Genomic DNA, 11,405 nt, shown 5'->3' on the forward strand with positions numbered 1-11,405 from the left:
ACTCCCTTCATGTTTGAGACATATTTTTCAAATCTGCACTCATTACATGATACAGTCTATTGCACATTTGCTGCAAATCATTTCAGTTCTTAGACAACATGGTATCATATGCATAGAAAGTTACACAGCCATTTGCACCCCCGAACAACCTATCTCTAGGTTCTAGATAGCATCTCATGAGACATTCAAGAGACTATCACACAACGTTGCCTTCCTTCCTCTCTGCCCAATATTGAACAGTTTGCTCACTATTCCATTTACTCACACCCATCCATCCGTCCATCCATCCATCTTCGTAATACTCTGACAGAATGAATAATAGTAGAGATAGGAGAAGATCCCTTAATATTCACATCGCATGATCTTTTTTATTAATGCAATATTTTTATCTAATCATAATGAAAAGAACACTGTGCATAATGTAAACTCTTGCATTAGAAATATACAATGATAAATATGTGAGTGAGAGAATAGTAGAGAATTCTGCAAACTCCCAGGAGCCCATGCGCACAAGTGCACTTAGAACATTGATAGCTCTTTATTATTTCTGCATTAATTTTCTATGCCACTATGACTGCAATGCAAGTTGACACTTTTTTTCAAAGACTCTTTTCATTGAAACAAATAAAGGGGGAAAGGTCCTGCTGGAAACCAACATCCAAATCTTCAAGGTCAACCTTTTCTTCCGAGTTGATCACTAAGCCTTACTGGGGACAACTGGCATTAATGAAAAATAAAAGGGTGGATGACTCTTGCAGACTAACAAGTACATTGTGATCAGTCACACCACTTGAAACCCATCACTAAAGGGACAGGTCCCTCCCTTATTTCATCATTTTTTTAGAAATCTGACCAAATACTAAAATGCCCCAAAGTCTAAATAAAAGTTCTCAATCCCTGCATTAGTCAGAGATTCTTGTGCCTCATTATATTTTCTCTACTATTCAGATTGGGTCTAAGTAGGATAATGTAGCATTTGGGGGAAAAGATACAAGCCAAGAGACCAGCTCCAGAGGCCAAGATGGAGAAGATCTCCACGGCCACCATGGACTTCCCTTTGGTGCTGAGGTAGGTGGGCAGGAAGGTGATCCAAATGCTGCAAAAGGCCAGCATGCTAAAAGTAATGAACTTGGCTTCGTTAAAGCTGTCGGGCAATTTCCTAGCCAAAAAGGCTACTGTGAAACTGACAAGAGCCAGGAAACCCAGGTAGGCGAGGACAGCATAAAACATGGAAGCTGAGCCTTCCTTACATTCCAAGATGGCCTCTTCTACCAAGGAGTCAAAGTCGAAGTTGGGATATGGGGGAGAGGTCACCAGCCAGGTGGCACAAAGAACTGCTTGGACCAAGGGACAGGCTAAGACAATGGAGTTAATCATTGGTTTCCCTAAGAATTTCCTTGTGCTGTTCCCTGGCCTGGTGGCCATGAAGGCCAGAACCACCATGACAGTTTTTGCTAACACAGAGGAAACCGCAAGGGAAAAGAGAATGGCAAAGGCAGTTTGTCGGAAGAGACAGGTGAGCTTCCCAGGTCAACCAATGAAGAGGAAGGAGCAGAGGAAGCAGAGCAGGAGGGAGACCAGGAGGACATAGGTGAGATCTCGGTTGTTGGCCTTGACGATCAGTGTGTTGTGATGTTTAATGAAGGCTGCCAACACAAGGATTGTGATCAAGGAGAAGAGAAGAGCAAGACAAACTAAAATTAAGTTGAGGGTATCCTCATACGAGAGAAAGTTCACAGCCTTGGAAATGCACAGGACTTGGTTCTGGCTTGGGTGTCGGTCTTCTGGGCAGTGGGTGCACTGAGCCACATCTGGAAAGTGGATGGTCATGCTTGTTTTTTCTTAGCAGTTAAGCCTGGCAAGGGGAAATGCAGAAGAGCCATGCAACCCTTCTGACTGGTAGGGCTTTGACTGCAGGGGTTATTTGTGATTGCTATTTCATTCATTCATGGATTTGTTCAGTTTTTGATAAAGCTAAATGCTTTACATGCTGACAAGTTCTGCCCTACATTCTCAAGCAACTGTTCCCAATCTGGCACCCTTCACCTATCATTCCATCAGAATAATTTTGAATTAGGTGGCTTTATAAATCCAATAAATTAGATTAAACTAAATTAAATTAAATTGCCTGAGCAGTGTGACTTTTGCTGGATGGCCCCCAGTTAGAAAGCACACTTTCAGTGTCTCAGAATGTCGAACTCTTTCTCCTTATAGCGGTGAGTGAGATCAGCAGAGCTGGCCTGGGGATTCTCAGAGAGGTTCACTCCCATTGGCATAGAAGTACCCAGGATTGATAGGATTTGGGTGGGAACCCAGACTTGCTGGGACAAAAGAAAGACCTTCTCTACATGGAATGTAATGAAACCATGAAGCATGGTGTTACAAGCGATAGGAATATTCAGCTATAAGACAGAAGACCTAGCAGTTTTTCTCCCCAAGTTCAGCCCAAATTGGCTTCTCTGCAACGTGTACCCTGCCTTCAGGAACACGGAGAAAAGGCTGACTCCCTATTCTGGGTGACAAGCTGTTCTTCATCAGTGAAGAATCAGAGGGCTTGAGAAGGAGATTAGAGGGATTCATCAAGAAGAATCAAGGAGCTCCTAATAATCAAGGCTGTATATCAACAGAATATGAGGAAAATACATCTTTGGGTGAAGGAAGTAGAAGTAAGTTTTTAGAGGCCTCAGATGAATGGGATCACTTTAATAAAATTGAAATATAAAGGAATTTGTGTAAGCTGGCTGTAAAGAATTTATCCAACTAGTGTGAACTTGGGTGATTGCAAAAAACTTCTTCTTAAAGCCTTATCACAAACAAGGCATCTGTCTCACAATTCTTCCTGGCATTTGGTACTTTGACTAACTTGTTTCTTCCTCTTAGTAAGGCTATTGTTTCCCTTGAAAATAGGAGATAAGAAGAGGGGCAAATACACAAGGCATTTGTCTCGTAGGAGGATGAGATAAGAAGGGGGGTAGCAAGTAACTTGAGATCTATTGCTTACTGATGTATGTCTGCATCATCACATGAGTATGTATGTATGTATGTATGTATGTATATATGTATTCTTTTCCCTTCCCTTCTTGTAGAAATATATAAATATCAGGGTATCCATTTTGCCTGGAGGGGAGTGTCTCCCACTAACCTTTGGTGGGGTCCCCTCCAGTGTGCACTGTCTAATAAACACTGCAGTGAGGCCTTGATTATTTTGCATTTGAGTCCTGAATTTTGATTCCACAAGAGGCTGGGTGGGATTTAGGTCTACCCCATCTTCAAGACTGCCCTTTCCACATTGGCCCAAGAAAAAAGACAATTAAGGAAACACTTACATAGAAAGGACATCCAAATCCAGGGGAGGCTCACGTAAAGGCTGCTGTAGGACTACAGTAATGGAGAGAGGTAGGTTTCCACCGATAATGAGATCTCCAGGCCTGTAATAGTTTTCTTGTACTTGGAAAGGTCTCCTCCAGAAGCAGCTTGGCCTCAGGTCCATCTGGACGGCTGCAGACAAGGTCCAAAGCACTGCTAACAGGCAAATCATTGGTACAGAAAGAGAACTTCTTAGAACAAGTCAACAGGGGGTGTTGCAGGGAAGGCAATGCTCTGGTGACTTCAGAGGGTTCAACTGGGGTTTTAAGTCTTTAGGATAAGCATTCATTCAAGCTCCAACTCTAAAGGGACCCAGCTGTATTACTCAGAGTGTGCTCAATAAACATGTTTTGACTGGACTCAAATCTCTTTACACTTATGAAGTAAGGATTGCTAGTCTTTTATTAATAATCCCAGGAGAGAGAAATGTTGCTGAGAAATAGTAGATTATTGAATTTGGAAGGACATGAATTGCAACTTGGGTGGCCTAGCTATTTATGGTATGATAAAGTTAAAGACATTCATGCCACTGGTTTTCATATGTACAACTTGGAGAAAGGTTTAAAGTTGATAAAAAGATATATGGATTTGAATGAAACAAAGTTGTTTTTGAAACTGAATTGTGTACTAATGATGCACATCTTATTGCTAAAATGTATAAGTTTTTGTTGAGATTTGAAACAAGATGACCAAGTTAAAGATTGTATGATAAAATGGGCTAAAAATTTTGGATATAATATACAAACAGAAGAATAGGAAAACACGTGGATGAAAAGGTTAAAATTGAAGGAGAATTTCTATAAAATGATGTATAGATGGTATTTGTCACCAGAAAGATGATCAAAAATGTACAAAGAGGTTTCAAATATATCTTGGAAATGCGAACAACAAGAAGGGATTTTTTATCATCTTTGGTGGACATGTAATAAGGCTAAAAAATTTTGGACCCAAATTCATATATTAATTCAAAAGATTTTGAAGATTAATATACAGTCAAAACTAGAGACTTTCCTTTTGGGACTGATGGATAAACAATTGGAAAAAGCTCATGGACCTTTGTTCTTATATATGATAACTACAGCTGGACTTTCATATGCTCAAAGATGGAAAGATTCGACATTACCTAGAATGGAAGAATGGATGGTGAAGCTGATGGAGTTAGCTGAGATGGCAAAATTATATCTGCTGTATAAGAAGTTGGAAGTTATTCTTTTTGTAATTTTTTCTTTCTTCCCTTTACTTTCCATCACTTTTGTATTCTTTATTTCTAACTCTCATTCTCTACTTTTCTCCTTGATTATTAATTCTTGTTTGCTTTTATCTTTATGGTTTTTATAATTTAATAAAGTTCTTCTAAAAAAAAGAAATGTCCACATTATCCCCATAACTCTGGAGTCCATGGGATTTTGGCAAATAGTAAACTTATTTTTGAAGCCACACTTGTGTCTCTCTGTGAATTGGGCAACTGTGATTGGAGAGTCATGCAGCTGTAAAGTTGGAAGAGAACTTGGGAGTCACCTAGTCCAATCCCCTTAATATAGGATATACATGGGGCACATTCTTTTAGATCTCTGAGGAGATCACTATGGGTCAGCCCTCTCCTTCTCAACCTATCCCTAAGCATTCTTGTAAGTTCATGAAACATCCAAGAGACTATCACACAACATTATCTTCCTTCCTCTCTGCCCAATATTGAATAGTTTGCTAACTATTCCATTTATTCACACCCATCCATCCTCATAATAATCTGACAGGATGAATAATAGTGGGGACAGGAGAAGATCCCTTAATACTCACCTAACATGATCTTATTTTTTAAATGAAATATGTTTATCTAATCATAATGAAGAGAACACTGTTCGTAGTTTAAACTATTTCATTAAAAATATACAATGAGAAGTATTTGAGTGAAAAAATTAGTCAAGAATCCTGCAAAGCCCCAGGAGCCCATGTGCACGAGGCTTAGAACATTGATCTTGATTATTTCTGTATTGATCTTCTATGCCACTATGACTGCAGTGCAACTTGACACTTTTTTTCAAAGACTCTTTTCATTAAAACAAATAAAGGGGGGAAAGACCTGCTAGAAATCAACATCCAAGTCTTCAAGGTCAGTCCTTATTTCCAAGTTGGGGACAGGGACTCAGAAGGAACAACTGGCATTCATTAAAAATATCATCATCATCATCATCATCATCATCATCATCATTCACATTTATATAGCTGCCCATCTCACACAAGCGACTCTGGGCGGCGTACAACATATACAGCTTAACAATTACAATTACAATTACAATTACAATTACAACCTATTCTAATTACAATTACAGTGCAGCCCTACTCTATTGTGGCCAGCAGCAGTCACAAGGGAATTAGCTCAGCTGGGCTTTCTTCCACCAAAGATCTTTTCCACCCATCGCATTAGTCGCGTCCAGCGTTTTTTTTTTTATTCTGCTGATTGGGTCCAGCACTGGTTCCAGCTTCCCCACGCAAAGCACTGCCAGTTCCTCCCACCAAAATGGGAGTAGCTATTTATCTACTCGGAGATGGTATGCTTTTGAACTGCTAGGTGGGCAGGAGCTAGGGACGAATGATGGGCGCTCACCCCGTCACGCAGACCAGGCTCGAACCACTGGAGTGCTGACCATTTCTGGCCAGCAAGCTCCAGCGTCATTAAGCCCCTATGCCACCGCACCCCATATCAATGTTCATTTCCAAGTTGATCACTGGGGCCTCACTGGGGCAACTGGCATTAATGAAAAATAAAAGGGTGCGTGAGTCCTGCAGATTATTGGTCACACCACTTGATAACCAATTATTAAATGGACAAACCCTACCCTCATTTCATCACTTGTCTGAAATGTTTTTAAATTCTAAGCAAGCTCTAGAGTCAAAATAAAAATTCCTAATAACTGCATTAGTCAGAGATTCTTGTTCCTTGTTATATATTCTCTATGAGTCAGATTGGGCCTCAGTAGGATAATGTAACATTTGGGGAAAAGATACAAGCCAAGAGACCGGCTCTGGAGGACAAAAAGTTGTCACTGGGACAATTAAAAATAAAATAGTGGGAGTTTATTTTTGATGGACAGGTATATTGTAACCAGACTCACCACTTGATAACTGACTTTTATCAGGGCTAAGGGGCAAGTGTGGCATCATGGCAATCAGTTGTACCCTTGTAAATGTGAGCAATAATGCTAGTGTTTGGATGGGACAACTGGTTTATTTGTAGCCACCTGGCAGGGAATCACTGAAAGAGGTGGTGGTATGCCCTCAGGAAAGGGTGCACCACTTCAAGGGGGCATTGCTGGATCCAACTGATCTGGACAATTTTTGCCAGTGTCCAACTTACCTTTTTTGGGAAAAGTTGTTGAGAAGGTGGTTGGCTTCCAGCTTCAAAGGGCCCTGGAGAAAGTGGATTATCTGGACCCTTTCCACTCAGGATTCAGACCTGGGTATAATATGGTGCTTTGGTCGCACATATCAATGACCTATGGTGATTATTATTCCAACTTTGCAAAAGGTTGTGTTTATGGAGAAAGTGAAAGTAATGTTTATTCAGTCAATAATCAGCAACATAAAATTAATAAAAATCAGAATAAAAGATAAGATAGAATCAGATTAATCACATGAGTACAATTGTATATAAACAACTGTAAAATAAAACAATTATTTATGTGAAATAAAACAATTATAGTATATTCTATAAATCTCTGTTACAATAACAACATATTTATTTACTTAAACATTAATAGATCCAATATATTAAATCTATGCTATAAAATATACAGTACTGTGCAAAAATTTTAGGCAGGTATGAAAAAATGCTGTAAAGTAAGAATGCTTTCAAAAATATATATTGTAATTGTTTATGTTTATCAATTTACAAAATGCAAAGTGAGTGAATAGAAGAAAAACCCAAATCAAATCAATATTTGGTGTGACCACCCTTTGCCTTCAAAACAGCATCAATTCTTCTAGGTACACTTGCACACAGTGTTTGAAGGAACTCGGCAGGTAGGTTTCCAAACAACTTGGAGAACTAACCGCAAATCTCCTGTGGATTTAGGCTGCCTCAAATCCTTTTGTCTCTCCATGTAATCCCAGACAGACTGACTCAATGATGTTGAGATCAGGGCTCTGTGGGGGCCAAACCATCACTTCCAGGACTCCTTGTTCTTCTTTACACTGAAGATACTTCTTCATGATATTGGCTGTATGTTTGGGGTTGTTGTCCTGCTGCAGAATAAATTTGGGGCCAATCACACGCCTCCCTGATGGTAGGGCATGATGGATAAGTATCTGCCTGTATTTCTCAGTATTGAGGACACCATTGATCCTGACCAAATCTCCAACTCCATTTGCAGAAATGCAGCCCCAAACTTGCAAGGAACCTCCACCATGCTTCAGATTCTCATTATTGTACCGCTCTCCAGCCCTTCGGCAAAGAAACTGCCTCCTGCTACAGCCAAATATTTCAAATTTTGATTCGTCAGTCCAGAGCACCTGCTGCCATTTTTATGCACCCCAGTTCCTATGTTTTTGTGCATAGTTGAGTCGCTTAGCCCTGTTTTCATGTCGGAGGTATGGTTTTTTGGCCGCAATTCTTCCATGAAGACCACTTCTGGCCAGACTTCTCCGGACAGTAGATGGGGGTACTTGGGTCCCACTGGTTTCCACCAGTTCTGTGCTGATGGCACTGCTGGACGTCTTCCGATGTCGAAGGGAAATAAGCATGATGTGTCTTCCATCTGGTGCATTAAGTTTCCTTGGCCGACCACTGTGTCTACGGTCCTCAAGGTTGCCCGTTTCTTTGTGCTTCTTCAAAAGAGCTTCAGCAGCACATCTTGAAACCCAAGTCTGCTTTGAAATTTTTGCCTGGGAGAGACCTTGCTGATGCAGTAGAACTATCTTGTGTCTTGTTGGTGTGCTTAGTCTTGTCATGGTGTATGACCTGTGACATGAAACTGTCTTCTACAACCTCATCTTAATAGCAGAGTTTGGCTGTTCCTCACCCAGTTTTCAGCCTCCTACACAGCTGTTTCTGTTTCAGTTAATGACTGTGTTTCAGCCTACATATGAAATTGATGATCGTTAGCACCTGCTTGGTATAACTGGTTAATCATACACCTGACTCTAAGCCTACAAGATCCCTGACTTTGTGCAAGTGTACAAAGTGTGCAGGTGTAAGAATTGATGCTGGTTTGAAGCCAAAGGGTAGTCACACCAAATGAGAACATGTGAGGAAGCCATCACATTGAGTGGCCAGAATTCTGTGTGAACTTTTCCTGTTGTGTCCAAAGGTGTAATGCTGTAGTACAGGACCAGCTCATATTGTGTGCCTGTCAGTTGCTTCCACCCACAGGCCCCCTGAGGAAGAGGCTGAATAGACAGTGCTGAAGCCCAGGAGCCAGATGAAAAGGCAGGCTAAAAGACAGACTGCCCTGACGAGAAGAGGCAACCGGAAAGGGTTGCATTTTTTTCCTTCTCTCAGACTGGCGTGAGGGAAAAGTTCTTCCAGCTATTTCGCTCAGATGGAGTAAAGATTCAGATGAAGAAGAGGAACAAATAAGGAGAAAAGATGAAGGAAAAGATGACCCAGCAGCCAATCAAACAGCAGTGCTGGGCAGGAGACAAGAAGGAGGGAAGACAAGATGGCTGCCTGGGAGCTCTGCCTCCACAGGCCCCCTGAGGAAGAGGCTGAACCAGCAGAGCCAAAGCCCAGGAGCCAGATGAAAAGGCACGCTGAAAGATAGACTGCCCTGACGAGAAGAGGCAACCGGAAAGGAGGCAGCAACGGAGAAAGCCAGGGAAAGGGAGGCATTTTTTTCCTTCCCTCTGTTGGGTCCAGCCAATCAACCCTAATTACCAAGTTCAGGACTTGGTGTGAGGTGAACAAAACACCAAGACGAAAATCAGACTTTTTATCCACTTTATTTCAGAGCTCTAAATAAGTTGGAGACTCCCAGCGAAAGGAGGGAGTCTTGATTACAGATTTTACATAGCTTATATACGTTTTCTTCGCAGGATCTACGTGACAGTTTAAGCAAAGAAACTAGTTAACCTCTTACAAACATCAGGTCACTGCGACTTTAACCAGAGATGGACATCCTTCCAGCTATACATTAATTATTACTCATTATCCATCTTAAACTTATCTTAACCCCATCTCTCTTCCCCTTACCCTATCAGGATAATAATTTTACAGGCACATAGATCTCGCATGTCCTGTCAGTCGGCCCAGCCCTGCTCCCTTATCAGTCGGACCACAACTGGTCTCTCCCATCTCTCTATAGGGTCAAGGAAATCACAAATCATACAACCATTCTTATCTTCAAGGATACAATGAAAGCATTAAAATAGTATATATATATATATATTTTTAATCTGCGCTCAGTCATTACTGACTCTGCAGTGACTGCTTGGACGAGTCCTTGCAGTTTTCAAGGCAAGTGTTTCGGAAGTGGTTTGCCAGAGCCTCCTTCCTAGAGCAGAGCCCAGCTGGCACGCGCAGGAGGCAGGGTTTCCATTGCTTCGCGCCCTTTTTGGGCGAGCGCGGTTTTCGTGCTTACCGGCAACTGCTCCTGACTCCTTTTGCAAGGCGCCGCCAGCATTTTTCCTCCCACCGGAGTGAGAGTACCCATTTATCTACTCACGTGAGTTTTCGACCTGTTGGGTTGACAGGAACTGGGGAGGAAACAGGAGCTCACCCTGTTAACGCAAAGGCTGGACTCGAACCGCTGAAGTGTCGACCATTTCTGGCCGGCAACTTTCAGCGTCATTAAGCCGCTGCGCCACCACGTCCCCCTAAAATAGTATAGCTATATTTAAAGCTAAAAGACTACAAAAATAAGCAAGGGGGTTACAAGGAAGTCATAAGGCACATAACTATCTTTAGAAATTGCATGGGCATGTCATTGGGAAGAAATATATCACCCTTGACAAGAACACTGAACACAGTTCCTATCACAGATGCACCCACTCTCATATGCTAGCCCCCCACCCATGTCTTCATATGCAGGTAGGACTTCCATATACTCAGGCCCACTATCAAATTCAGACCCCATCACCTCGGACTGGCGTGAGGGAAAAGTTCTTCCAGCTATTTCCCTCAGATGGAGTAAAGATTCAGACGAAGAAGAGAAGAATCAAGAAGCCCAGCCAGGAACAGACAAGGAGAAAAGATGAAGGAAAAGATGACCCAGCAGCCAATCAAACAGAAGTGCTGGGCGGGAGAGAAGGAGGGAAGACAAGATGGCTGCCTGGGAGCTCTGCCTCCACAGGCCCCCTGAGGAAGAGGTGAACCAGCAGAGCCAAAGCCCAGGAGCCACGCTGTAAGATAGATTGCCCTGACGAGAAGAGGCCGTGGAAAGGGGGCAGCAGCTGAGAAAACCGGGGAGAGGGAGGCGGTGATTTCCTTCCCTCAGAACCTGCATGAGGGAAAAGTTCTTCCGGCCATTTCCCTCAAAGGGACCTGAGAGTCGGACAAGAGAGAAGGCGGCCCGCCAGGAACAAAGAAGCGGAAAAGATGAAGGGAAATTAAAGACTTTGACAGAACGGTGTTGGAATGCAAACTTGCGAGGTTCGTCTCCGAGCCAAGAATAAACACACAGGCGGTGGCTTGAAGGAGAGAGAAGACTTTATTTCCGAGACGATCAGCTGCGAGGCGGCGGAATCGCCTTTCATAAGGAAGATCCTTAAAAGGAGCGAAGGGAAACCCGCCCTCCAGGATTCCTTAGAAAAGGTAATTAGCCGGGGTTCCAGGAGAGGGCGCTGGCCGGGGAAATTGATGAGGAGCGTTATGAGGTCAGGCGCCCTCCTGCGCTGGGGTTTCCTGTGTTTGCCTTACCTGATGTTGTCTAATTGGAATGTAGATCTCTTCGGGAAGAAATCTTTTTATGATTCGATTTCTTTGGGTTTAAGGAATGTTGGCCCTTCCTGCCAGGTCTTTAGTTATTTAATTTTGGGCTAGGGTGGAGGACTCTTCATTCTTTCCATTAGGCCATAATCTGTTTCAGTGAGCCCATTCTTACTAT

Source organism: Python bivittatus, unplaced genomic scaffold (genome assembly GCF_059951505.1).
Source record: "Python bivittatus isolate LINGU-HERP-01145 unplaced genomic scaffold, Pbiv_v1 ctg000580_np1212, whole genome shotgun sequence".
NCBI lineage: Eukaryota > Metazoa > Chordata > Lepidosauria > Squamata > Pythonidae > Python > Python bivittatus.